General features: G+C 42.9%; 1 protein-coding gene across 1 annotated transcript in view; it reads left to right on the plus strand.

The window, feature by feature from the left end:
- Window positions 1–232: 232 nt before the first annotated feature.
- The window catches only part of LOC145345507 (E3 ubiquitin-protein ligase MARCHF1-like), a 361092-nt gene continuing 333631 nt past the window's right edge, over window positions 233–27693 (plus strand). Inside the window, exon 1 of the mRNA XM_080193343.1 lies at window positions 233–334. The gene's annotated coding sequence lies outside the window, so the exon portion shown is untranslated. The remainder of the gene's footprint in view (window positions 335–27693) is intronic.

Below are 27693 nucleotides of genomic sequence, written 5' to 3' on the forward strand. Positions count from 1 at the left end.
AATATGAAAAGCCACAACACTGAGTTGCTCTAACTATGTATATACTGTAACGATGAAGAATCAAGACAGCAAAAGGCAAGTGTAAGCAAGAATTGCATATTAAGCTTGTAAACATGTGAAGGAGAAGCAACTGTTGAGTGGCTTTAAAAGGAAACTGGCTGTTTCTTTGGAGATCGGCAGACTACTCATTAGTTGTTACTGAGTTGATTTATTGATTATTTGTATGTCTACAGCTCGAGTGTCAGACTGCTGGGAAAATTAATCAGGGCCCAGAGTGAATAATTCCTCAGGAACAGGGACCAAAGTGTAATGTGCACCAGGTACTCAAACCGCAGTAAGTCTAAGCATTTAAAATGCATGTCATCTTTAAAGATAAATTTCACATTTTAGACCTATTGTATAGTCTGGATTTATGGGAAATCAATATTTAATTCTTTAGACTCTGTCAGTGAGGATCAGTGAATTGGGAGTAGCGCTCCTCAGTTGTACTGCTTTGAATTGTTCAAATAAACATGATTCGTATTGAGGAAAGTACATTGAAACCCCATACATTTGATCTTATCTGGAGTGGGACTATATTATTTAGGCAAAACATATCACCATACAGAGGGAAATACCTCTTAAAAAACATTTTGCTGAAGTGAAGCAGAAGAACGCCTGATTTACTTTTTAATCCAGAATTATTCATAATCTTCCACAATTTTTGTTAAATTATCTTGAAAATGTGTATATTTCTTAAAAGTTACATGCTGCTCATGATTACATTTTTATGTACCTAATGAAGGAATATGCTTTGAGTGCAAAGCAATTAATTGGTTTAAAATGTGGAGCTTAATTTGAGGATTAACTAGGACTCTGCCGTCAAAGAAGGAGGAAAAATCTTGCATTCATTTAATTCCTTTTGTGATCTCAGGACACTCCAATGTAGTTTACAGCCAATTTAATACCTTTGAAGTTAAGTTGTTGTTGTAATGCAAAGAAATATAAATCTATAAATAGCAAAATCCCAAAAACAGCAATGAACCTAAGGTTTTAGGTTGCAAAATAAATATTGTAATGTAAGAAAATTGGTAGTCAATTTTTAGACTGCAAGATCCCAGAAAGAGGAAGGAAATAAATGGCCAGGTCATCTGTTTCATTTGTTGTTTGAGGGTAAGTATTGGCCACAACAGCAGAAGAACTTCCTTGCTCGTTATTGAAAATCATCTTAGTCTTGCATTCATCTGAAGGGGCATACAGGATCTCCTTTGAACATGTCATCCAACAGATGGTATCCAAAACAGTGTTGTACTCCCTCATACAGGCAGCTCAAACTTCTGATGGACCTTTCTTCCCTGCTATTGGGACAGTTGTCCCACAGACTAGCACAACAGTTATGGGGTTTAAAAAGACTATTATACCTTGGACTGTGTTTTTAATGTTAGTTAAAATTAATGGGGCATGGGATTATTCTGAATCCTGCTTGACAACAGCCTTGGCAAAAAGTCAAACGAACTGCTGGGCATAGTGCAACATTCTCACATTGGGAACAAAAGGCAGGAGCAGCTGTGCTACCAGGCCCACAGGCTTTGCTTCAGTGTAAAGCGCCCAGTGCCACCTCCACCCAGTCTGGAAAATATGTACAAGCAGCTGCAATCAGACTTTGATGCTTTTGGGGCAGGAGGAGAGAAAGGGGAAAAGAATAGTATTTGGTCTGGTCAGCAGAGAGAAGGTGCTATGGGTTCATTGCAAGCTACCAGAGCCGGATGTGGGAGAGAGATAGTGTCTAGTGGAAGATGCGCATTCCACAGCCGTCTCAGATATCTGAGATTTATCCCGGCAAGGCTGCTGGTCGGACTTTATTGCTAGTAAGTCATTTGGGGAATTCTTCAAAAACTGAGGAGGTGCTTTCCTTGGAGAAGATTCTTAGAGGTAGGATCTCCATCTTAGATGTGCCTTTGAACAGAATAATCTCATTAGCGATAGACAGCATGGTTTTGTACAAGGGAGGTCATGCCTTACAAACTTGAGTTTTTGAGGTGGACAAAGGAGGTGATTGATGAGGGAAGGGCTTGGATGTCGTCTATATGGATTTTAGTAAAGTGTTTGACAAGGTCCCTCATGGCAGGCTGGTGCAAAAGGTTAAATTTCAAGGGATAAAAGGGGAGCTAGCTAGATGGGTGGAGAACTGGCTTGGCCATAGGACAGAGGGTAGCAGTGAAGGGGTCTTCTTCTGGTTGGAGGTCTGTGATTAGTGGTGTTCCGCAGGGCTCTGTACTGGGACCTGTCATGTTTGTGATATGTAAAAATGATTTGGAGGAAGATGTAGCTGGTGTGATCAGTAAGTTTGCGGACGACACAAAGATTGCTGGACCTGCAGATGGTGATGAACATTGTCAGAGAATACAGCAGGATATAGATAGGCTGGAAAATTGGGCGGAGAAGTGGCAGATGGAAATTAATCCAGATAAATGTGAAGTGATGCATTTTGGTAGATCTAGTGTAGAGGGAGCTATACAATAAATGGCAGAACCGTCAGGAGTATAGACACACAGAGGGATCTGGGTATGCAAGTCCAGAGATCCCTAAAGGTGGCAGCACAGGTGGAGACGATGGTGAAGAAGGCATATGGCTTGCCTGCCTTTATTGGACAGGGCATAGAGTTTAAAAGTTGGCATATGACGTTGCAGCTATATAGAACATTGGTTAGGCCACATTTGGAATATTGCATTCAGTTCTGGTTGCCACACTACTGGAAGAATGTGGAGGCTTTGGAGAGAGTACAGAAAAGGCTTACTGAGATGTTGCCTGGTATGGAGGGTCTTAGGTATGAGGAGAGATTGGGGAAACTGAGGTTGTTCTCCCTGGAAAGACAGAGGATGAGGGATGACCTAATAGAGGTGTTTAAATTTATGAAGGGCATAGATAGGGCAAACAGTGGGAAGCTTTTTCCCAGGTCAGAGGTGACGAATACAAGGAATCACAAGTTCAAGGTGAGGGGGGGGTGGGTAAGGTTCAACACAGATGTCAGGGGGACGTATTTTACATAGAGGGTGGTGGGGGCCTGGAATGCACTGCCAAACAAGGTGGTTGAGGTGGACATGCTGGGATTGTTTTAGACTTATCTAGATATCCACATGAACAGACTGGGAATAGAGGGATACAAACAAATGGTCTAGTTGGGTGCATGAGCGGCACAGGCTTGGCGGGCCAAAGGGCCTGTTCCTGTGCTGTACTGTTCTTTGTTCTTTGCTTACTTGAAGTTACTACTCAGTGAAAAGGGAAGTGTAAACCATTGGAAGCTGGAATTGACTGTACACTGCTGTAAGGAGTGTAAGGTCTGGGTATGTCCAATCCCATCAGGAGGACAGACCAACTAGAGGCAATAGCACAGACAAAAAAGTGTAGTGGTATACAGTATGTAGGGAATGGCCTGGGAGTTCCCAACATTGACTCTTGACCCCTTGGCATGGGGTCAAATATAGACAAGGAAACGTCATGTCGATATTCACCCAATGTCTTCACTCAGCTGATGAATCAGTGCCTTTCAATATTGCAGATACTTGAAGCAGCACTTGGGGAGAGCAAGGGGACAGAGTATAGACTGCATGGGAAATTCAATGTCCACCATCAGACATGATCAGGATTGTCACCACTGACTGAGCTGGTTGAATCCTGGAGGATAATTGTCACTACTGACTAAGCTTGTGGCAACTTGAGAAAAACAAAAAGGAGAAAATCTATTTGATCACATCCTCAAATTTACCTGTCACAGATGACCTGCCCGCAGTTTTGCAAGGAGTGACCACTGCACAGTCCTGGTGGAAATGAAGTCCCATCTTCACAATTAGGATACTACATCAGGCACTAGATTCAGATCAGGTCTGGCAGCTGAGAGCTGGGCATCCATGACATGCTGTGTGCCATAAAGCAGTAACAGAATTGCGTTCAATTGCAATCTGTAACCTCATGGCCCAGCATATCTTTCATTCTATTACCAATCAGGTGATCAATGGGGAGTATAGAAAAGTATTCTAGGAGCAGCAACATGCATACCTAAAAAGGGATGCCAACTTGTTCAAGGACTACATGCATGCTAAACATCAAATATTGGCATGCTCAATGATGGAGGAGCCCAGTATATCAGTGAAAAAGAGAAGGCTGAAGTATTTGAAACAATCTTAAAGGTAAAATGCCAAGTGGATGATTAATCTCAGCCTCCTCCAGAGATCACCATCTCTACAAATACCAGTCTTCAGTCAATCCAATTCATTCCACGTGATAAGAAAAACAGCTGAAGGCACTGGATACTGCAAAGGCTGTGGGCCTTGATAATATTCCAGCAAATAGTACTGAAGATTTGTACTCCCAAACCAGCTATAACCTTGGACAAGTTGTTCTACTGTAGTTGCAGCACTGGCATCTAATAGGGCATTTTCCACATTGCCAATTATGCCCTGTCCACAAAAAACAGGAGAAATCCAACCCAGCCAATTACGGCCCCGTAAGTCTACTGTCAACCATCAATAGAGTGATCGAAAGGGTCATTAATAGTGTTATTGTGCAATACTTTTCAGCAATTACCTTCACTGACATTTAGTTTGGGTTCTGCTAAGGCCACTCACCTTCTGACCTCATTACAGCTTAGTCATTCAGCAAAAAAGCTGACCTCAAGAGGTGAGTTGAGAGTGTCTGTCTTTGACATCAATGCACATATGCCTGAGTATGGCGTCAGGGAACCCTGGCAAAACTGAAGCTGGGTGGAAGAACATTGTGATTGTTGAAAGTCAGCCACCTCAGTTCCTGGACGACACTGCAGGAATTCTTCAGGGCAGGTTCCTAAGCCCAACCATCTTCATTAATGACCTGCCCTCCATTATAAAGTCACAAGTGGCTTGATGATTGCACAGTATTCCTTCATCCACAATCCCTTGGATACTGAAGCAATCCTTGTCCAAATGCAGCAAGATTTGGACAACGGTCAGGATTGACTGACAACTGGCAAGTAACATTTGTGCCACACAAGTTCCAGACCATCTCCAGAAAAGAGCATCTAACCATCTCTCCTTAAAATTTGATGGCATTCCAACATCGAATCCTGTAGGTTACCATTGCGGTTACAAAGTCAGGAGTGTGAAGGAATATTCTTCACTTGTATGGATGAGTACAGTTCCAGTGACATTCAAAATGTTTGACACCATGCAAGACAAACAATCCACTTGGTTAACATCCCATCCACTATATTTAACAGTACATTTACCCCCACCACCGATGATCAGTGGCAGTAGTATAGACCATCTACAAGATTCACATAGCAACTTGCCAAGATTTCTTTGACAGCACCTTCCAAACCTATGAATTTTACCACCAAGATGGTCAAGGGCAGCAGATGCATGGGCACACCACACTTTAAAATTCCCCTCCAAGCCACTTACCATCTTGACCTGGAACAATATCACCATTCCTTTGTTGTTTGTTGAGTCAAAATCCTAGAACTCCCTTCCTAACAATGCTATGGGTGTTCCTACACTAGATGGACTGTAACGGTTCAAGGCGGCAGCCCATCACCACCTTCTGAAGGACAATTAGGGATGGACAATAAAGCAATGCTGGTCTAGCCAGTGATGCCTACATCCCATGAAATTAAAACAAAGCCAAGGGAGCATGATATAGACAGATGTTGTTGATAGTGGGATAAAGCTAGGCATACTCCCTAATGCTCAGATAAAAGCAAAATACTGCAGCTGCTGGGAATCTGAAATAAAAACAGAAAATGCTAGATAAAATGCTATGTAGATATGCAGGGTAGAATAGGTGTAGGGTGATGCGGCGGCGCGGGCTTGTTGGGCCGAAGGGCCTGTTTCCCGTGCTGGGTTGTTCTTTCTTCTTTGTTCTTTATAAACTCAGCAGCTCTGGCAGCTTCTGTGGAGAGTAAAAGAGTTATATGGGCTTGAAACATTAGTTATGTTTCTCTGTCCAGATTTTGCCAGGCTTGCTGAAGTTGTCCAGCATTACTGTTTTGATCCCAAGTGCTCAATTTGGCTTCTATGAGGACCCTCAGCTACTGGCTTCCTTACAACCTTGGCCTGAACATGAGCATGGGGATGGGATTATAGGGTGGAGGTAGAGTAGGGGTGATGCACAGTCAAATACAGATGGAAGAACTGTTCAGTCTGTAAGAGTGATTATAGACTAGTTAAGGCACAAGGGGGCAGTATGGCAAGGCTGGATGGCATTTATTTTAATGCAAAGAGTTGAGAGTGTTTGACAGATGGGAATGTGATATTACTGTTTTCACAGAGATGTGGTTGAGGGAGGGGCAGAGACTGGCAACTCAATATTCTGGGGTATAGGGAATCTTCAGGTAAGACAAGGAGACAGGGTTGTAAAAGAGGAGGTGGTATCATAATATTGATCAAGTATTCAATTACTGCAGTAAGGAAGGATGATATCTTAGAAGGTTCCTCAAGAGTTCAGATGGGTAGAACTTAAAAACAAAAAGCAGCCAATCACATTGCTAGGATATACTACAGGCCCCAAACAAACAGTCAAGGAGAGATAGAAGGGCAGATATGTTAACAAATCTGAGGATTGTAAGAATAATAGGATAATAATAGTAGGGGATTTCAACTTCCAACATTGTTTACATTCTCCATTTTGATTTAGGGGGCGCAGTGGTTAGCACTGCTGCTTTACAATGCCAAGGATCTGGGTTCAATTTTGGCCTTGGGTCACATTCTACCTGTGTCAGCATGGCTTTCCTCCAGGTGTTCCAGTTTTCTCCCAGAGTCCAAAGATGTGCGGGTTAGGTTGATTAGCCATGTTAAATTGCTCCTTAGTGTCAGGGAGGCTAGAGGGCAATGCGCAAGATTACAGGGAAAGGGCCTAGGTTGAATTGTGGCCTGTGCAGACTCGATGGGCCAAATGGCCTCCTTCTACACTGCAGGTATTCTCTGTGATTAAATGGGATAGTCAAAGTGTGAAAGACTTAGAGGGGATGGAATTCTTAAAATGCATCCAAGAGATCTATTTATGCTAATACATGACAAGTCCTATAAGTTTTAAGGAATGAAGTCAGGCAAGTGGTAGAAGTTTCAGTGGGGGGGAACATTTTGGTGATAGTGACCATGATTCAGCAGAATTTAAGGAAAGGGACAAAGATGGACTGGAAATAAAAGTTCTGAATTAGGGTAGGCCAATTTTAATGGGATAAGACAGGATCTGGCCACCGTTAACTGGGAGCAATTACTTGTACATCAGAGCAGTGGGATTCATTCAAAAGAGAATGAGAGAGTGTACAGGGCCAACATGTTCCCAGGATAGTGAAAGGTTGGAATAACAAGCCCAAAGACCCCTGGATGTCAAGGAATGTCCAGGGTTGGACAAGGAAAAAAAAAGGGAGGCTTAATGGCAGATACCAAAAGCTCAAAACACTAGAAGCGCTAGAGGATTATAGAAAGCGTAGGAGGTTACTTAGAAAAGAAATTAGGAGTGAAGAGGGGCCATGAAGAAACAATGGTAGGCAAAATAAAAGAAAATCCAAGGGTGTTTTATATGTATATTAAGGGCAGAAGGATGACCAGGGAAAGAGTAGGGCCCATTACGGATCAATGTGGCAATTTGTGTGTAGAGTCAGAAGATGTATGTGAAGTTTTAAATGAGTACTTTGCATCTGTGTACAAAGAAGTAGGATGATGTAGATATAGAAATCAGGGATGATCATTGTGATTTACTCAAACAACTTAACATTGAAAGGGGGGAGGTACTAATGGTTTTAACAAGCCTAAAAGCGGATAAATCCCCAGGCTCAATTTATTTGCACCCCATCATTTGCTTTGTGAGGCAAGGATGGAGGTTGCAATGACTCTGACAAGTTTTAAATCTTCTCTGGCTTCAGGAGACATGCCAGAAGACTGGAGGACAGCTAGTGCGGTACCATTATTCAAGAAAGGAAGTAAGGAAAAACCAGGAAATTTCAGGCCAGTGAGTCTAACTTCAGTGGTAAGGAAAATATTGGAAAAAAATTCTGAGGAACAGAATTAATCTCACTTGGGGAGGCAAGGATTAATCAAGGATAATCAGTGTGGCTTTGTCAAAGGCAGATCAGATGTTACAAATGCGATTGAATTTTGGTGAGGGCAGCACAGCTGATGTAGTCCACAGTGAGACTTTTGACAAGGTCACATTTCCATATGGGAAGCTGAGGAAGAAGGTAAGAGCCCATGAGATCCTGGGAATTTGGCAAACTGGATCCAAAATTGTCTTAGTGGCAGAAGGCAGAGGGTGATTGTTGAATATTATTTTTGTGACTGGAAGCCTGAATCCAGTGGTGTTCTGCAGGGATCGATCCTAGATCTCTTGTTGTTTGTAGTGTACATTAATAATCTGGATGTGAATGTATGATAAATAAGTTTACAGATGACATAAAAATAGGTAGTGGCATAAATTGGGGAGAAGTGAAACCTTGGATTACAAAGGTGATTATAGACTGACTGATTAGATGGGCAGAAGAATGGTAAATGGAATTAGGAAGTACATGGATTAGATGGACCTTGTGTGCTTATCCATTGATTTCTGAAGATAGCAGGACAGGTTGATAAGGTGGCTAAGAAGGCATATGGGATACTTGCCTTTACTTAAGGAGGCATTGAATATAAGAGCAGGGAGGTATTGATGGAGTAATATAAAATGCTGGTTAGGCCACAGTGAGAGCATTTTGTGCAGTTCTGGTCGCCACACTATGAGAAGGAAGTAATTGCACTCGAGAAGATACAGAGGAGATTCACTAGGATGTTGCCTGGGTTGGATTTTGACTTTCAATGGATCTCTCATCACTGATCCACTTTCAACATCCTGGGGATAACTATTGACCAGAAATTTAACTGAGCAATCACAAACACTGATCAAAAGAGTGGACCAGGAGCAGGAAATTCTGTGGAGATTAATTCATCTCCTGACTCCCCAAAGCCTGTCCCATATCTGCAAGGCAAAAATCAAGAGTGTGATGAAATACACTTGCCTGGATGTGTGAAGCTCCAACAGCACTCAAGAATCTTGTCACCATTCAGGACAAAGCATCCCACGCAATAGCTTAAATATTTGTTCCCTTCACTACTAGTGCACCATTTAAAAAAATGCATTGCAGTAACTCACGTGTTCTTCTTACAAAATCTTTCAAAACCTCAATCTCTATGAGTTATGTTGTAGGTAAAGATACCTCAGACGAATTGTGAGTCAAAGTACAGCAGTTTATGCAAAAGCTTTTGGGAGACACACCTATCACCTAACAGCGGTTCCCCAGGCGTCTCTCCGAATACAAGTTAACAGCATATATTTAAACCCCCCCCCCTCCCCGGTCACGAACGCATCTCCTCATTCTCTGCAGTTTCCCAGGCTGTGGGTTGTCCTCCATCATGGGAACATGGCTGCCTCGGCATTTCTTCATGGTTATCTCAAGGCCACAATTAACTTGTGTGATTAGCCCTTAGCTAACGTACAGGCCGACGACAAGTTAAACTTAACAGGTCAGTATAACAATCTGTGCTCATAAGTTGTATAACATATGTATATGTGTAATATGTTAGTACATGACACATAAGCAGTATATAATGAATATATAGGACATGCAGGCTTCACTATATTAGGCGAAAGTCCACAAAATTAAAGGCAACATAACTACAAGCTGGGTCAGCTACATTTCTAAGTGGGCTTATCATAAACTTGTGTATAATAGCAAGAGCAGCTGCCGTCTCCCTGTCTGGGTCACCTGAAACTTGTGTACAACAGCAAGGACACTGAGCATTCTGGGCACACGGAAACAAAGTTACATTTATCCGAAATATATGAAAACATAGAACATAGAACATTACAGCGCAGAACAGGCCCTTCGGCCCACGATGTTGCGCCGACCAGTTAAAAAACAATGACCCACTAACCTAAACCAATCCCTTTTCGTCCATAAACCTATCCACGGATCTCTTAAACGCCCCCAAACTAGGCGCATTTACAACTGCAGCAGGCAGGGCATTCCAATCCCTCACCACCCTCTGGGTAAAGAACCTACCCCTGACATCCGTCCTATAACTACCCCCCCTTAATTTAAAGCCATGCCCCCTCGTGCTAGATTTCTCCATCAGAGGAAAAAGGCTATCACTATCCACCCTATCTAAACCTCTAATCATCTTATATGTTTCAATAAGATCCCCTCTTAGCCGCCGCCTTTCCAGCGAAAACAACCCCAAATCCCTCAGCCTCTCCTCATAGGACCTCCCCTCCATACCAGGCAACATCCTGGTAAACCTCCTCTGCACCCTCTCCAAAGCCTCCACATCCTTCCTGTAATGTGGGGACCAGAACTGCACACAGTACTCCAAGTGCGGCCGCACCAGAGTTGTGTACAGTTGCAACATGACGCTGCGACTCCTAAATTCAATCCCCCTACCAATAAACGCCAAGACACCGTATGCCTTCTTAACAACCTTATCTACTTGATTCCCAACTTTCAGGGATCTATGTACACATACACCTAGATCCCTCTGCTCATCCATACTATTCAAAGTCCTCCCATTAGCCCTATACTCAACACATCTGTTATTCCTACCAAAGTGAATTACCTCACACTTCTCCGCATTAAACTCCATCCGCCACCTCTCGGCCCAGCTCTGCAACCTGTCTAAGTCTTCCTGCAAACTATGACACCCTTCCTCACTATCTACCACACCTCCGACTTTGGTGTCATCAGCAAATTTACTAATCCACCCAACTATACCCTCATCCAGATCATTAATAAAAATTACAAACAGCAGTGGCCCCAAAACAGATCCCTGAGGCACACCACTCGTAACCGAACTCCATGATGAATATTTACCATCAACCACCACCCTCTGTCTCCTATCCGCTAGCCAATTCCTGATCCAATTCCCTAGATCACCCCCAATCCCATACATCTTTGTCTCTTCTTTGGACACAGGTGAGGTCCCAGAAGACTGGAGGGTAGCAAATGTGGTCCCGTTGTTCAAAAAAGGTAGTAGGGATAACCCTGGGAATTATAGGCCAGTGAGTTTGACGTCGGTGGTAGGGAAGTTAATGGAAAAAATACTTAGGGGTAGGATGTATGAGCATTTGGAGCGTTGCGATCTGATTAGGGATACGCAACATGGCTTTGTTAGAGGGAAGTCTTGCCTTACGAATCTGGTGGAATTCTTTGAGGAGGTGACAAAAACGGTTGACGATGGGAGAGCCGTTGATGTCATCTACATGGATTTCAGTAAGGCGTTTGACAAAGTCCCTCACGGTAGGCTGGTAGAAAAGGTTAAGGCGCATGGGATACGAGGCCAGGTAGTTAGGTGGATTGAGAACTGGTTGGGAAATAGGAGACAGAGGGTAGTTGTGGAGGGTACCTTGTCGGGCTGGAGGCCAGTGACCAGTGGTGTGCCGCAGGGCTCGGTACTGGGACCTCTCCTCTTTGTAGTCTACATAAATGACTTAGAAGAGGGAGTAGGTGGTGTGATCAGCAAGTTTGCTGATGACACCAAGATGGCAGGGTTGGCGGGTACAGAACTGGATTGTCAGGTGATACAACAGGATATAGATAGGTTGGTGCAGTGGGCAGATAGGTGGCAGATGGCATTTAATCCTGACAAATGCGAGGTGATGCATTTTGGAAGGAATAATGCAGAGAGGAGTTATGTGATAAAAGGTAGGCCGATTAGGAGTATAGATGTACAGAGAGACCTGGGAGTGCAGGTCCACAAATCCATGAAGGTTGTGTCACAAGTGGAGAACGTTGTTAGGAAGGCTTATGGGATGTTAGCCTTTATAGGAAGGGGCTTAGAGTATAAAAGCTGCCGTCTAATGCTTCAGTTATACAGAACGTTGGTTAGACCGCATTTGGAGTACTGCGTCCAGTTCTGGTCACCTTATTACCGGAAGGACGTGGAGTCTCTGGAAAGGGTGCAGAGGAGGTTTACCAGGATGTTGCCTGGCATGGGGGGACTGGGTTACGAGGAGAGACTGAAGAGACTGGGGCTATTCTCCTTGGAAAGAAGGAGATTGAGAGGGGACATGATAGAGGTATATAAGATACTGAAGGGAATAGATAGAGTTAATAGTGAGAGACTGCTCCCTAGACTGGGTACGAACACAAGAGGTCATCAATTAAGGGTGAGGGGGGGGAGGTATAATTTGGAGGTAAGAGGAAGGTTCTTTACACAGAGAGTTGTGGGGGTCTGGAATGCGCTACCGAGTAGGGTGGTGGAGGCAGGCACGTTGGACTCGTTTAAGATGCAGTTAGATAGGCACATGAGTGAAACGGGAATGGAGGGATATGGTAGGGGCTATTAAATAGGGTAAACCTCGGGAGACACCGGAAGGGCAGGCTGTATAACTAATATGTTTTGTCTTTATTCCACAGGTGGAGGTCCACCTCGTGTCAAGCGAGGGGCATGCACACGGCAGGTTGTGCGTGGGCTGCTCTTGGAAGTCCAGGAGTGGCCTAGTACTTCATGTCGGTGTGTGTGCTTGATCCTGGACCGATAGACGGGCTCCACAACAGCTCAGTGACTAGCACTGCTAGCTGTGCAGATACATGGATTTGGGCCTGTGTCTGTGGGAGTTTGCGCATTCTCCCTGTGGTTGCGTGGGTTTCCTCCGGGCGCTCCGGTTTCCTCCCACACCCCAAAGATGTGCTCTTAGGCTAATTGGTTTCCACCAAATTGACACTATTTCTTCCCTGAATCTGACTGAGTAGGGTCCCATTCGTAGACATGCAGGGTAGAATAGGTGTAGGGCGATGCGGCGGCGCGGGCTCGTTGGGCCGAAGGGCCTGTTTCCCGTGCTGGGTTGTTCTTTGTTCTTTGTTCTTTATCTGCATTTTCTGCAGAAGCCTACCATGGTGAACCTTATCAAACGCCTTACTAAAATCCATATACACCACGTCCACTGCCTTACCCCCATCCACCTCTTTGGTCACTTTCTCAAAAAACTCAATAAGGTTAGTAAGGCACGACCTACCCGCCACAAAACCATGCTGACTATCTCCAATCAATTTATTACTCTCCAAATAACTATAAATCCTATCCCTAATAATTTTTTCTAAAACCTTGCCCACAACAGAAGTGAGACTCACCGGTCTATAATTCCCGGGGAAGTCTCTGTTCCCCTTCTTAAACAATGGGACAACATTCGCTAACCTCCAATCTTCCGGTACTATACCAGAGGCCAACGACGACCTGAAGATCAGAGCCAGAGGCTCTGCAATCACTTCTCTTGCCTCCCAGAGAATCCTGGGGTAAATCCCATCCGGACCAGGGGACTTATCTATTTTCAAACCCTCCAGAATATCCAGCACATCCTCCTTATCAACTGTAATACTGTCAATTCTACTCCCCTGCAACCCAGTGTCCTCCTCAGCTATATCCATGTCCCCCTGCGTGAACACCGAAGAGAAATATTGGTTCAATGCCTCTCCAATCTCCTCCGGTTCCACACAAAACTTCCCTCTGCTGTCTATAACTGGCCCTAATCTTGCCCTAACCAACCTTCTGTTCTTGACATACCTATAGAACGCCTTAGGATTCTCCTTAACCCTATCAGCCAAGGTCTTCTCATGTCCTCTTTTAGCCCTTCTTAGCTCACTCTTCAACTCCCTCCTAGCCAATCTAAAGCTTTCTAGTGCACTACCCGAGCCCTCATGTCTCATCCGAACATAAGCCTCCTTTTTCTTTTTAACCAACAGGCTGCATTTAGGCTACTGGATATTTTTCTCATTCTCTCAAGTGTTACAAAGTTCATTAACTCATTCCGTACTGCAGTTAGATATAACAATGGCAGTAGATGCACAGGATACCACCTGCATGTTCCCATTCTAAGCCACACACCATCCTGACTCAGAAATACATCATTAATGCTCACTCAATCATGCGATGGTGTCTCACTTCAACATTCCAAGCATATTGACAATGCAAAGTCATTGTTTCTTCATTTTGCTGGGTCAAAATCCCATACCCTTCTCCTTACAGCATTGAGAGCGTACTTAAACCACGTGGACTGCAGAAAGACGAGCACTACCTTCTCAACAGCAGCTTGGAATGGGGAAAAAATGTCTCGCCTTAGCAGTGATGCCCACATCCCATGAAAGAATAACAAAAAAAAAGGAACTCTAAGGGGAAGATCCTTTTAGGGCCTTAAACTATATTTTCATTTCACTATGTGAAGGACTGCTTGCTAACTTTGATCTATAGCATGGGGAATACAGTCTACTGCACATTCCATGCTCAGTTTATTTTGTTTGCTATTTTTGTCAATTTTATAAACTATCAGAAATTATCTTTAGTGTGCTGTTTTATCATTCCGTCTACTACACTTCCTTGGGATTGAAGATCATAGGATCCCTACAAAGCAGAAAGAAGCCATCCAGCCCATCGAACCTGCACTGACAACAATCCTACACAGGTCCTATCCTGGTAACCCCAAGTATTTACCCTGCTAACCCCCTGATTGAGCAAGGCCAATCAACCAAGTCTGCACATCTTTGGACTGTGGGAGGAAACCAGACCACCCGGAGGAAACCCATGCAATCTCCACACAGACAGCCCTCCAAGGCCAGAATCAAACCTGGGTCGCTGGCACCGTTAGGCAGCAGTGCTAACTTCCAAGATGACCTACTTCTGTTCCAGTTTGATGGGGCGATCTGCAGACTCTGCTTGAATGGTTGCATTAATGAGGTTTTGGGAGGTATGTGCAAGACAACTGCACCTATCCTATACAATGATGCATCACAGGCAAGTTGTAACTTCAACTTGGGAATGAAATGGACAGTAACGCTGACCTCCTTAAGACTTCCTTTACCTCATCATGAGCCTTTCACATTATAAACAATATATCAATTGTACTGCAGTCATCACACCCTGCTGAGTGTCAGACTTGTACATATCAGTGACATGCCAATTGTCTTTGTGGATCTTAGTTTTGAATCCTTTCTGTGTGGCCTCTTTAACAGCTAGCTCTATTAACACTGTAAATGTCTACTGCTGATTTCGGGGTCGGTGTTCTTTCCATGAGCAGCTTTTTCTGAATAGCTTCATTCTGGATTTTACATACCAACCTATTGCAAAGAGTATCATCAAACAATGCACCAAATTTGCAATATTTAGCTAGCCTTCTGAAAGTCACCATGAACTGTGGAATGTGCCTTCCTCCTGGTATCAGTGTTGGAACCTAAATCTTTCTGCAAAATTGAGTAGTTAGGTGAGAAATGTTCCTCAAAGAATTTGTCAGTTCATTGTGGGTTTTAACTCCTGGACTAAACTTTGCAGTAAAGTTTTACACCCTATTAAACTGAGAAATATTACAACTTTTAAGTAATTTGCTTGGAGATAATATTGGAATATTTCTTCATATGGAGTTCTAAGTTTCTCAACCCTTATCAAATACACCCTCGGCACTACCCTTTCTCATCATTTTTAGTTATTGCTCCTGGGTTTTATACTTCTTCAGTTTCCTCCTCTTCCTAACCATGGCACAGTTTTTCTTTTCCGCAAGCTTTCCCTTTCTTCAAAGGAGCAGCTTCTCTTTAAGATCCTCTTCTTTTTTCTGTAAGTGTCTGTTCCCACAGCATGTTTTGCTTTGTTTCCTCGGAAGGAACTCTTCAAAATGCAGCTAATGGAAATACCAAAACTTACTCCAACTTATAAATCAATGAAAGGCTTTAATAAAGAGACATCATTACTCCAAATTTGGGACCTCACCCTGGGCCAATCCAAGCTCACCACAATTTTACATAGTTCCTTATTTATGGTGAATCAGCTGGTCAGCTGACTATTACATCCCTCTGCAATTGGTTCCATGGTTTACTGGGTCAGCTGACCCTTACATCTTGTTCCCATTGGTCACATTACATCCAATACAAAGTTGTCACTTGTTGCATTCTAACATGCTTCATCACATGTGCGGTGGAATTCTACCCACTTTACGAAACAGAATTTAAGTTTGACCTTTGTTTCATTCTTACTTATGGTTTCCTTTTCTTTTCAAATCTTTTTGTAGTGTATCAGAAGTTCTTTTCCTTGCTTTTGATTGACTTTTCAATTGAAAATGTTGGATTTTCCCTTCCTTAAATTTGGTTGAAAAAATGATTTCTCTGGCTGCCAATTTCTTCCAGCAGCTATTACAGAGAAAAAGGTAATGAGGCACCACACCAGTGGATTGGAGTAAAAGCTGATGCAGTTTTATTAAGAAGGTGCTGCTTATTCCAGGTTAAGAGGAAAGAGCTGCAAAAGCCCATGAAGCTCTCTGTGTATGTCACTACAGGTCATATGATATATCAGAACAGATGGACTTCACACCACTTCAAATACATAACATGCTCTCTATACAGTATTAGTCTGTCCTGTATGGTTAGTTCATCTCTGATAGCGAAGAATTTGTGGAATCATGGGAAAACTCACTCGAGGACTCTGGTCAGTCCCTTATGATGACATGCTAAAGCTGTTTGCTTGTGATATCCATCTATCAGACATCTTTGAGTTTCTGGATTCTATGGGAGGATAACACTGTCAAGATGTCTGTGTTTTCTTGATAATCTGCCTGGTCTGCAGCGGCTCTCAAAGGGCAATAGCCAGGTACCGTTCCTTACCATGTTTGTAGATGATGCTGAGGTTGTAATGTTGTAACTTTAGCATCATGAGCTGCAGTTGTGCAGACACAGTGTGAAGAAAGAGACTGTTTCAGGATGGTTCTGAGTGCCTGAAGATCAGTTTTAACACTTACAGGATAGCCAAATATGAAATCATGGAATTTCTGATAGACGAGGCGAGGGTGAGGAGTTCCTTTTTGATCTGAGCAGAATGAGTCTCAGTATCAGTGAGGGCTCTTAATGCAGAGGTCATTGCGCTGCCATTCTGAATACAGACTGTGCCAATCCATGTCAAAGTATTTCAGCACCAGTGGGGTTGAAAATGCCTGTTGAAGATCACTGTGTGGGGCTCTTGCCAACATCATTCAGCATCCTGGTGGAGGAGCTGACATCCAATGGCTTCACTGCAATAAGGAATGAAATTAGAAAGATTGTTTGTCATACTGAAGAAGCACTGTAGAGTGTGTTTATCCACAGGGATGGCCACCTGGCTTATAGCTGTAATCTATACCTGGCTTCACGTCATCAGCTGTGAGTAAGTGATCCATTTAGGGAACCTGGTTGATTTTGAATCTGCATTTAGCAGGACTGAACTTTAGCTGGATGGTCCTGATTCTGTTGAGGACTAGACAAAGATATGCGTCATGGGGGTAGCATGGTGGCACGGTGGTTTGCAGTGCTGCCTTTTAGCATCAGGGATGTTTAACCAATTCTCTTGTGAAATCAACACTTGAGAAACTGCCTTCATGCTCTTTGGTGTGCATTCCAGATCCTGCAATGTGCAGTGTAGTTTTTCATCATATCACCATTGCTTTTGTGCCAGTCACCTTGAAAAATAGTCACCGAATTCCTGGCTTGCGTTGTTGTCTGTGTGGAGCTTGCACATTCTCCCGGTGTCTGCGTGAGTTTTCTCTGGGTGCTTCGATTTCATCCCAAAGTCCAAAGATGTGCAGGCTAGGTGTATTGGGCATTCTAAATTCCCCCTCAGTGTATCCGAAAAGGCGCCAGAGTGTGGTGACTAGAGGATTTTCACAGTAACTTTATTGCAGTAAGCCTACTTGTGACTAATAAATAAACTTTACTTTAATGTTCTTGCAAAGTATGACCCCAAACCAAGATGTCATCAACAATAATTTCACAGGATTGGCCTGTAAAATTTGCTCCATGCACCATTGGAAGACCTTGCTACCAGTGGCAATGCCATGATACATACAAAGAAAATGATACTTGCCTACCAGAGTCATGAATGTTTTAAGTTTTGAAGATTCTTCATCGAGTAGGATCTGCTAGAACCCACAGCTTGCATCCAGGACGCTGAAAACCTTGGCATTGGGCAAGCCCACTCTCACTTGTCTTCACAGGGTGATAAGGTCTGAGCGATACCTGGTTTCACACATCACAATTTTGGATAGTGAAGAGAGGAGTTGGTTAAGACTCACCTAATCTAATAGAGTAATCCATTTAAGTTGCATCGTCTCCTATTCCCAGGGATGTCAGTCCATTGTCTGCCAATCAGTCATTCAGATTGGAGGCTGAACTCTCATGTATCCAACAAAGTGTTGAAACTTCTTGGTGTGCTTTCAAACTGATTCGGTTGATGTCAATGTTGTGCACTCCATAGATGCAAAGGTTTCTAATTGATTACACCTTGAGGTTGCTGAACAGCACACCCACTGGAGAAACTTGAATCACTCACAGCAACTTCTGACTGTGTGCGTATGTGGACTCAAGAGGTTACTGTCAGATCGATAGGAGTAATGACAGAGAATGCTGACAGTTTCACCATCAATAGTGTCGCAAAACAGCTTCTTAACCTCTCTTTTACTCTCTCAATATTTTTTAAATATATTACATCCTGAAATTTCTGTAACCATGAGTCAGTAATCACTCCTGTTTTGGTTTTTACAATGTGTTATTGTCTTTCTGTTTTCATATGTACATTATTGTCCATTAACTCATTTTGAGTTCTCTTATTTAATTTGTAACCATGTTTTTACACTCCTGTTATTCACCAGCCATTTATGTCCGCCCTTAGTTTAGTCTGTCCTCTTATTTCCTGTTTTATTTTTATTTACATTTGCTTCATTGATCTCTTTCTTCCCTATTTTACTAATCTAAAACTTTTGGCACCTTTCCCCCCATTCTGCTACAGTACCAGTCCCATTCCGATTCAGGTGAAACACGTTTCAATGATACAACTCCTTCCTATCCCACTACTGGTGCCAGTGTCTCATGAAATGGAAACTCTCCTTCACAAACCAACCCTTTGGTCAATTGTTAACTCTCCTGAACTGACATTTTCTTTACCAATTTGCATGCAGCTTGGGCAATAATCGAGAGATTTTTGTCCTCTATATGTTTTTAATTTTCTTCTGACTCCTAATAGTCTTTCCTCTTCCTATCTTTGTTCCAATATGGGCCAAACAGTTGAATTTTCCCTCTCCCTTGCCGAGTTTCTGAGTGGCACTGTGGTTAGCACTGCTGCCTCACAGCGTCAGGGACACAGTTTGATTCCAGCCTTGAGGGATTGTCTGCATGGAGTTTGTACATTCTCTCCATGTCTGGTGGGTTTCCTCTGGGTGCTCCAGTTTCCTCCCACAGTCTCAAGACGTCCAGATTAGATGGATTGGCCAGGGTAATTTCTCTGCAGTTATTTGATGGTCTTTACCTTGGCACTTGGCAGACAGATACCTTTCAGGTCTCTTGTTCATGACTGCAGAAGACAATATTTAGTCATTGATTGTAGGATACCATGCCATTATTCTGCTCTGCTCCTCCTCAGACACCTTGATAAGCTACAGTGCCTTGACCTGCAATGTGGCTGTCCTCCCCACATGCCTTACTCTTGTCCTCACAGTTAACAAGTCTATTGTAACCAAGGCAGGATCAATGCCTCAAAGATGTCTTTTCAAATCTCTGGTACTTGGCCCTCTGACAGTCATGCCTTTCCCTTCCAGATTCTGTGCACCCCACAATTGTGGTCTATGATTGTGTCCTAGATAAAATTCTCCACTAATTTCTCACCCATCATCATGTGTCAGAAGATCTCTAACTCACTCCAGCTCAAAGCCTCTAAGTTGGAGTGTCTCAATCTCAATCCAGAGACACCTACTGCTGATGTGACAATGGGAGGATAGTCTGATTATCTGCAAACTTCAACATAATACAGTTATGATACACAACCTGTATTGCCAATTCAGTCTTCACTTACTAATTAATTAGTACTGATTTACTTTCGAACTAAAAGAGTCACTTGAGGCCTTATATTAATTAGCCAATATATTAATTTGATTTGAAAATAATTGGGAATTAATTACTGATTATATAGTATTTTTATACAGCAGATACTTACTTGATACAAGTTGGACCCATTTTATTGTTGATTTCCTCGACTCTGTTTACTTTGTTCCATTAGATCCATTAGGTTCTTAGGTCTACTTGTTTACCTCAAGGAAATTATGCACCTAATATTTGTGATTAATGATTGATTAACCACTTAGCTCTGATTCCTCGTTCTATTTCTGTGAACCATGACGGTTCTTGATTTTATTAACCTCTATTTGTCTCTTGCCAGCTGGTCAATGTCTCTGCTCCCTATTTAAGTTACTGCTATCTCACTAAAACCGTCTGCCAAGACTTTGAAGACAGGATGGAGGAAGTAAAAGGATTGATGCTCAATAAAATTACCTTGCTGATCCTTGATAGGATCAGCTTGCTGATTTTCCAATAGGTTCACCTTACTGCTCTTTTAAGGATCCCCTCACTGGTTGCCCTGTAGGATAATTTCAATGATCCTCAATTGGATCATCTCACCAATCCTCAAAACAGCTGACTGATCCTTGATTGGATCAACTCATTGATCCCAGAAGTGATTATCTTATTGATATTCAAATAGATCACCTCATTGATCCTCAATAGAATCTCCTTATTGATTACTTATGAGGATCACCTCATTAATCTTCATTCTTTAATTTCCATTAATATTGACATGGCTGCTTATGGCCTAAAAGCCACCTTCCCCTCAGGCAATCTCAGGAAGCAGCAGTAACACAGAGGGAGGAAGTAGAAATTCTCAATGTCCTCGGCCTGTTTCCTTGCTCCCCCCATATCCTCACTTCACGGTGACTATTTGTGCCAGGTAAGCAAGGTAGGAAAAACCCATTGTGGTCCTTTTTCAAAGAGATAAACACTGGCAATGATATACTCCAACCACCAAGGCCTCTCTTCCTTCATTTTTGCTACGCTGCCTTAAGCTAAGACAGATTTGGGAATTTCTTAAGGAGAATGCTGGCCTCCATGTTCACACCATTATCATTTTGCCACGTATGAACATACGAATTAGGAGCAGCAGTAAGCCTCTTGAGCCTGCTCTGCCATTCGGTGAGATCATGGCTGATCTGATTGGGTATCTTAAATTGCGTTAAGATAAACAAGTCCCATGTTACTGTGGGACAAAAGGGAAGAAATAGCTGGGGCCTTAACAGATACCTTCACATCCTCATGATGGCACAGTAGCACAGTGGTTAGCACTGTTGCTTCACAGTGGGTTCAATTTCAGCTTGGGTCACTGTATGTGTGGAGTTCGCACATTCTCTCAGTGTCTGCATTGGGCTTCTTCCAGGTGCTCTAGTTTCCTCCCATATTCTGAAAGATGGGCTGGTTAGGTGCATTAGACTGTGGTGACTAAGGGAATTCCACAATAACTTCATTGCAGTATTAATGTAAGCCTTACTTGTGACCAATATATAAACTTTCTTTAACTCTTTGACCATAAGCGAGATTTCAAAGGACTGAAGAGTAGCCAACATTGTTCCCTTGTTTTAGAAAGGGAGCAGAGATAATCTAGGAAATTATAGGCCAGTCAGTGGTGGGGAAACTTTTGGAGAAGATACTGAGGGACAGGATGTATGCACATTTGGAAGAAAGCAGACTAGTTAGTGACAGGCTGGTTTTGTACGGGGAAGGTCATTTCTTACCAACTTTATTGAGTTTTTGAAGAAGTGACAAAGATAATTGATGAGGGAAGGGCTGTGGATGTAATTTATATGGACTTTAGTCAGGTGTTTGACAAGGTCCCACATGGCAAACAGGCACAAAAACTAAAATCAAGTGGGATTCCCGCTGCCTCAGCAAAGCAGCCAGCATAATTAAGGACTCCAAGCACTCTGGACCTTCTCTCTTTCACCTTCTTCTGTCGGGAAAAAGATACAAAAGTCTGAGATCACGTACCAACTGATTCAAGAATAGCTTCTTCCTTGCTGCCATCAGACTTTTGAATCAATCTACCTTGCATTAAGTCGATCTTTTTCTATACTCTAGCTATGACTGTAACACTACATTCTGCACTCTGTAATTTCCTTGTCTATGAATGGTATGCTTTGCCTGTACAGCATGAAAGAAACAAAACTTTTCACTGTATGCTAATACATATGACAATAATAAACCAAATCAAATTAACATAGAGAGAGATCTGGGCATGCAGATCCACATTTCCCTAGAAGTGGCAACACAAGTGGCCAAGGTGATTAAGAAAGCACGTGGCATGCTTGCTTTCATCAACCGTGGCACTGAGTACAAGTGTTGGCAAATCATGTTGCAGCTATATAAAACCTTTTGGAGTTCTGATCACCACACTACCAGAAGAACATGGATGTTTTGGAGAGAGTGCAAAGAAGGTTTGTGCAAAGAAAGCCCTGGGCGGCGCGGTAGCACAGTGGTTAGCACTGCTGCTTCACAGCTCCAGGGTCCTGGGTTCAATTCCCGGCTCAGGTCCCTGTCTGTGTGGAGTTTGCACATTCTCCTTGTGTCTGCGTGTGTTTCCTCCGGGTACTCCGGTTTCCTCCCACAGTCCAAAGATGTGTGGGTCAGATTGATTGGCCATGCTAAGAAATTGTCCCTTAGAGTTCAGGGATGTGTAAGTTAGAGGGATTAGTGGGTATGATATGGGGGAAGGGCCTGGGTGGAATTGTGTTCAGTGCAGACTCGATGGAACGAAGGGCCCCTTTCTGCACTGTAGGATTCTAAGGTTCACCAGGATGTTGCCTGGTCTCAAGGATGTTGGCTATGAGGAGAGGTTGAATAAACTAGGATTGTTTTCACTGGAAAGACAGAAGCTGAGGGGAGACCTGATCAAATTATGAGAGGCGTAGGCAGGATGGATAGCCAGAGGTTTTCCCCAGGGTGATAGTGTCAATTACAAGGGGGCACAGGTTTGAGGTGAGGGAGGGAAAGTTTAAAGGAGATGGGCAGGGGAAGTTTTTTAGACAGAGAATGGTGGGTGCCTGGTATGCGCTGCCAGAGGAGGTGTTGGAAGCAGTTACATTAGTGAAATTTAAGAAGCATCTGGATGGGTACGTGAATGGGGAGGGAATAGTGGGTTGCGGAATGAGTAAGGGCAGGTTTTTTTTAGTTTAGTTAGGGTATTCATGTTAATTATTGGCACAGGCTTGGAGGACTGAAGAGCTTGTTCCTGTGCTGTACTTTTCTTTGTTCTTTGATTGTAACATCAACCCTACATTCTTGCCTATCCCTATAACCTTTCACTTCCTTCTTAATCAAGAGTTTATCTAGCCCTACCTTAAAAATATTCAAAGACTCTGTTTCCACTGCCTCTTGAAGAAGAATTTTGGAGAATCACAATCCTCTGAGAGAAAAAGATCTCCTCATCTCCATCTTAATTGAATGACCCCTTATTTTTAAACAGTGACCCCTAGTTCTAGATTCTCCAAGAGGAAATATCCACTCCATATCCACCCTGTCAATACAATTCAGGATCTTAAAATTTTTGATCAAATCGCCTCTTAATCTTCTAAATTAGTGGATACAAACATAACCTCTCCAACCTTTCCTCTCAAGATTACCCACCCATTCCTAGTATTAGTATGGTAACCAACTCAAGAACAGCTTCTTCCCTGCTGTCATCAGACTTTTGAATGGACCTACCTTGTATAAAGTTGATCTTTCTCTAGCTATAACTGTAACGCTACATTCTGCACTCTCTCATTTCCTTCTCTATGAACAGTATGCTTTGTCGGCATAGCACGCAAGAAACTACTTTTCACTGTATGCTAATACACGTGACAATAAGAAATCAAAGCAAATCATATACATTATTGTGGGTAGCACAGTTGACATAGTTTACATGGATTTCAGTAAGGCCTTTGACAAGGTCCTACATGGAAGGCTGGTCTAAAGGATTAGAGCCAATGGGACCCAAGGCAAATTGGATCCAAAATTAGCATGTTAATTGGAGGCAAAGGGTTGTTTTTGTGATTGGAAGCATGTGACCAGCAGAGTACCACAGTGATCAATGCTGGGACCCTTGCTATTTGTTATATAGATTAATGACTTCAATGTAAATGTAGAACAAAAAAGAGAATAAAATACAGCACAGGAACAGGCCCTTTGGCCCTCCAAGCCTGCACCAGTCCTGATGCCTACCAAAGCTAAGACCATTTTTAAGCCTTTTTCCTCGGATGGAGAAAGCTAGCACGAGGGGGCATGGCTTTAAATTAAGGGGGGGTAGCTACAGGACGGATGTCAGGGGTAGGTTCTTTACCCAGCGGGTGGTGAAGGATTGGAATGCCCTGCCTGCTGCAGTTGTAAATGCGTCTAGTTTGGGGGCGTTTAAGAGATCTCTGGATAGGTTTATGGACGAAAAGGGATTGGTATAGGCTAGTGGGTCATTGTTTTTGTAACTGGTCGGCGCAACATCGTGGGCCGAAGGGCCTGTTCTGCGCTGTAATGTTCTATGTTCTATGTTCTATATACAATTACGGAATCTATATTTTTCCATTTCCGTGCTATCCATGTATTTTTCTAGTTGCCCTTAAATGCAATTATCATTACCTGCTCCCACCACCTGCCCGGGCAAGGGCGTTCCAGACATTCACCACGCACTGTGTAAAAAAAATCTTTGCCTCGCACTTCTCCCCTAACTTTTCCCCACAAACCTTAAACCTTTATCCCCCAGTACTTGACTTTTACACCCTAAGAAAGAGCATCTGACTATCCACTCATTCCAAAGATGTGCGGGTTAAGTTGATTGATGTTAAAAAAATTGCTCCTTAGCGTCCTGAGATGTGTAGATTAGAGGGATTAGCGGGTAAATATATAGGGATATGGGGTAGAGCCTGGGTGGGGTTGTGATTGATGCAGACTCGATGGGCCAAATGGCCTCTTTCTGCACTGTAGGGTTTCTATGACTCTAATCATAATCTTGTAAATCTCTATCAGGTCACCTGCCTCCCACCTCCCACCTCAATCTCTGTCATTCTGGTCAGGACAAACTGTGTTTATCCAACCTCTCCCCACAGCTAATATCCTCCAGACTAGGCAACATCCTGGTGAACCTTTCTGTGCCCTTTCCAAAGCATCCACATTCTTCTGGCAATGTGATGACCAGAACTGTACGCAGTATTCTAAATGACACCTAACGTTCTGTACAACATGACCTGCCAATTTTTAAACTCAGTGCCCTGATTGATGAAGTCAAGCATGTCGTATGCCTTCTTGACTACCTTATCCATCTGCTTTGCCACTTTCAGTGATCGGTGGACATGTACACCCAGGTCTCTGTGCCTGTCAATACTCCTAAGGGTTCTATCACTTACTGTATAATTAAAATGATCAGTTTTCTGATTACATGAAGATTGGTGGTGTTGTTGATAGAGAAGAGGATAATCTTAGGCTACAGACTGATATTGATCAGCTGGTACATTGGGCACAGCAATGGCAGATGGAATTTAATCCTGATAAGTGTGAAGTGATGCGTTTTGGGAGGTCTAATAAAAATAGGATATACACAATAACGGTAGCTCCCTAAAGCATTGAGGAACAAAGGGACCTTTCAATTCACCAAGATGTTGCCTGGGATGGAAAGTTTCAGCTATGAGGAGAGACTGGATAGGCCAGATTTGTTTTCCCTGGATCAGAGGAGACTGAGGGGGGATATGGTAGAGGTATACAAAATTATGAGAGGCATAAATAGGGTGAATCATAAGGATCTTTGCCCCATGACAGAGGTGTTGAAGACCAGAAGGCATAAGTTTAAGGTGAGGTCTAAGTGGTTTAGAGAGGATGTGAGGAAAACAGTTTACACCCAAGGGTTGGTGGAAATATGGAACGTACTGCCTGACAGGATGGTGGAGGCAGATACTCTCACAATATTTAAAAAGTATCTGGATGAGCATGTAAATCATCAAGGCACAGTAGGCTCTGGTCCAACTGCTGGTAAATGGGATTAGTATAGACTCATTTGATGGTCAGCATTGACATGGTGTGCCAAAGGGCCAGTTTCTGTGTTGTATAATTCTGACTGTAAATCTTCTCTAACTGCTAATGCAATTAAATAAGGAGACCGATACTTTGCAGAATACTCCAGATGTAGTCTCACCAATGCCTCATACAACTGAAAAATAACCTCACTACTATTATGATAAATTGCTCTCACAGTTTAAAAAAAAACATGCTATTCGCTTTCCTAATTTTTTGCTGTACCCGTGATTCATGCTCTAGGACACCCAGATCCCTCCGAATCTCAAACCTCTGTAATCTCTCACCATTTAGATAATGAATTTATTTTTTATGCCTCCTGCCAAATTAGATAATTTCGCATTTGCCCACATTATACTCTGTTAGATTTTTGTCATTTACTTAACCTATCTTTGTGGCCTCTTACATTCCTTTCACAATGTACTTTCCAGCGTACCCTTGTGCTATCAGCAAATTTAGCAACCATACCTTCAGTGACTTCATCCAATTTAAAAGGTTGAGAGCCCAACACTTATCCCTGGGGTACTTGTCACATCCTGCCAAGCAGAAGATTAGGCATTTATGCCACTCTGTTTCATGTTAGCTAGTCAAACTTCAGTAGATGCCAATATGTTACCCGCTACATTGGGAGTTTTTATTTTTCATAATAACCTTTGATGTTCCACCTTTTCAAATGCCTTCTGGAAATGCCTCAATCTCTGTTGGGTGGAAAAATACACTTCAGGCATTGAGGGTGCTCATATCGTTGTCACTGCTACATGGTCTTACTGATTATGCACTTTAAACAAGGTAATTGCTTAGCATTTGTGAAGCAAAGACACCAATTATTAATGGACAATTACATTGTCATTTGTTAACTTAATAGTTCAAGTATTTTAAGCTCTTTATGTAGTTAATGTTATGCACTACAAATCTTAATTTAGTCAGGATTTCATGATATCAAGTTTTCATTCAAAAACTTTAATTTTAAACACAATTTTAAGTACTGGTGAGCAGAAATTTCCTCCAGGCTTTCCATTTCCTCTCGCCATTTGATCCATCCCTCTCCCTGACCATTGTGTGAGGCTGCAGCAGAACTGCTCATAACCTCAGCATCCAGTTTGATCCTGAGCTGGGCTGCTAACCACACACTCTCTCCTTCAGCAAGACCACTTATTTTCAACACTTTGTAGTTCTCCGCCCCTGCCTGAGCCCATTTACTGCTGAAATCCTCATCCAAGTCCCCCCTCCACCCCCGCAGACCTTGATTATTCCAGTGCTTTCCACTCTTTCTTAAGGCTTTCCTGATTCTAAAGCTGCTGCTTCTGAATCGACCTGGGGACACGAGCAGAATAGTCTCAAATTCATCCCTAAAATATGCTGTATCCCTTACACGCGCACAACACAAGGTCTGCCAAGAACCTGGCTTAAAATGCACCCCAGGAGGACCAAGTTACAGGACGGTCACGGGAAATCTGAGCTGGTTGGTCTCCCTGCCTTCACCCTCCATAAACTCTGGCCCAAATCCTAACTTGATTCAAGTCCCTTTCACCCATCACCATTATGCTCAGTGGCCTGTTGTGACTTTGACTGCGTAGCACCTTCAATTTAAAATTCTCATCCCCCGGTTCAAATTCCTCTATGTTCTCACTGCTTTTCTTCTATTCATTCAAGGCAATCCTAGTATTCATTGTTCATTCCTAATCATTCCTCAGAATGTGCTAATTAGCTCCCTTCCTGAATTACAGCAGTGCTTGTTTAGATTAGGGACCTGGGTTCAATTCGCAGCTTGGCTCTATGAGGAGTTTACTCATTCTCCATTCTGCGTG

The sequence above is a fragment of the Carcharhinus amblyrhynchos genome, chromosome 1 (genome assembly GCF_965287045.1).
Source record: "Carcharhinus amblyrhynchos chromosome 1, sCarAmb.v2.hapA, whole genome shotgun sequence".
Classification (NCBI taxonomy): domain Eukaryota; kingdom Metazoa; phylum Chordata; class Chondrichthyes; order Carcharhiniformes; family Carcharhinidae; genus Carcharhinus; species Carcharhinus amblyrhynchos.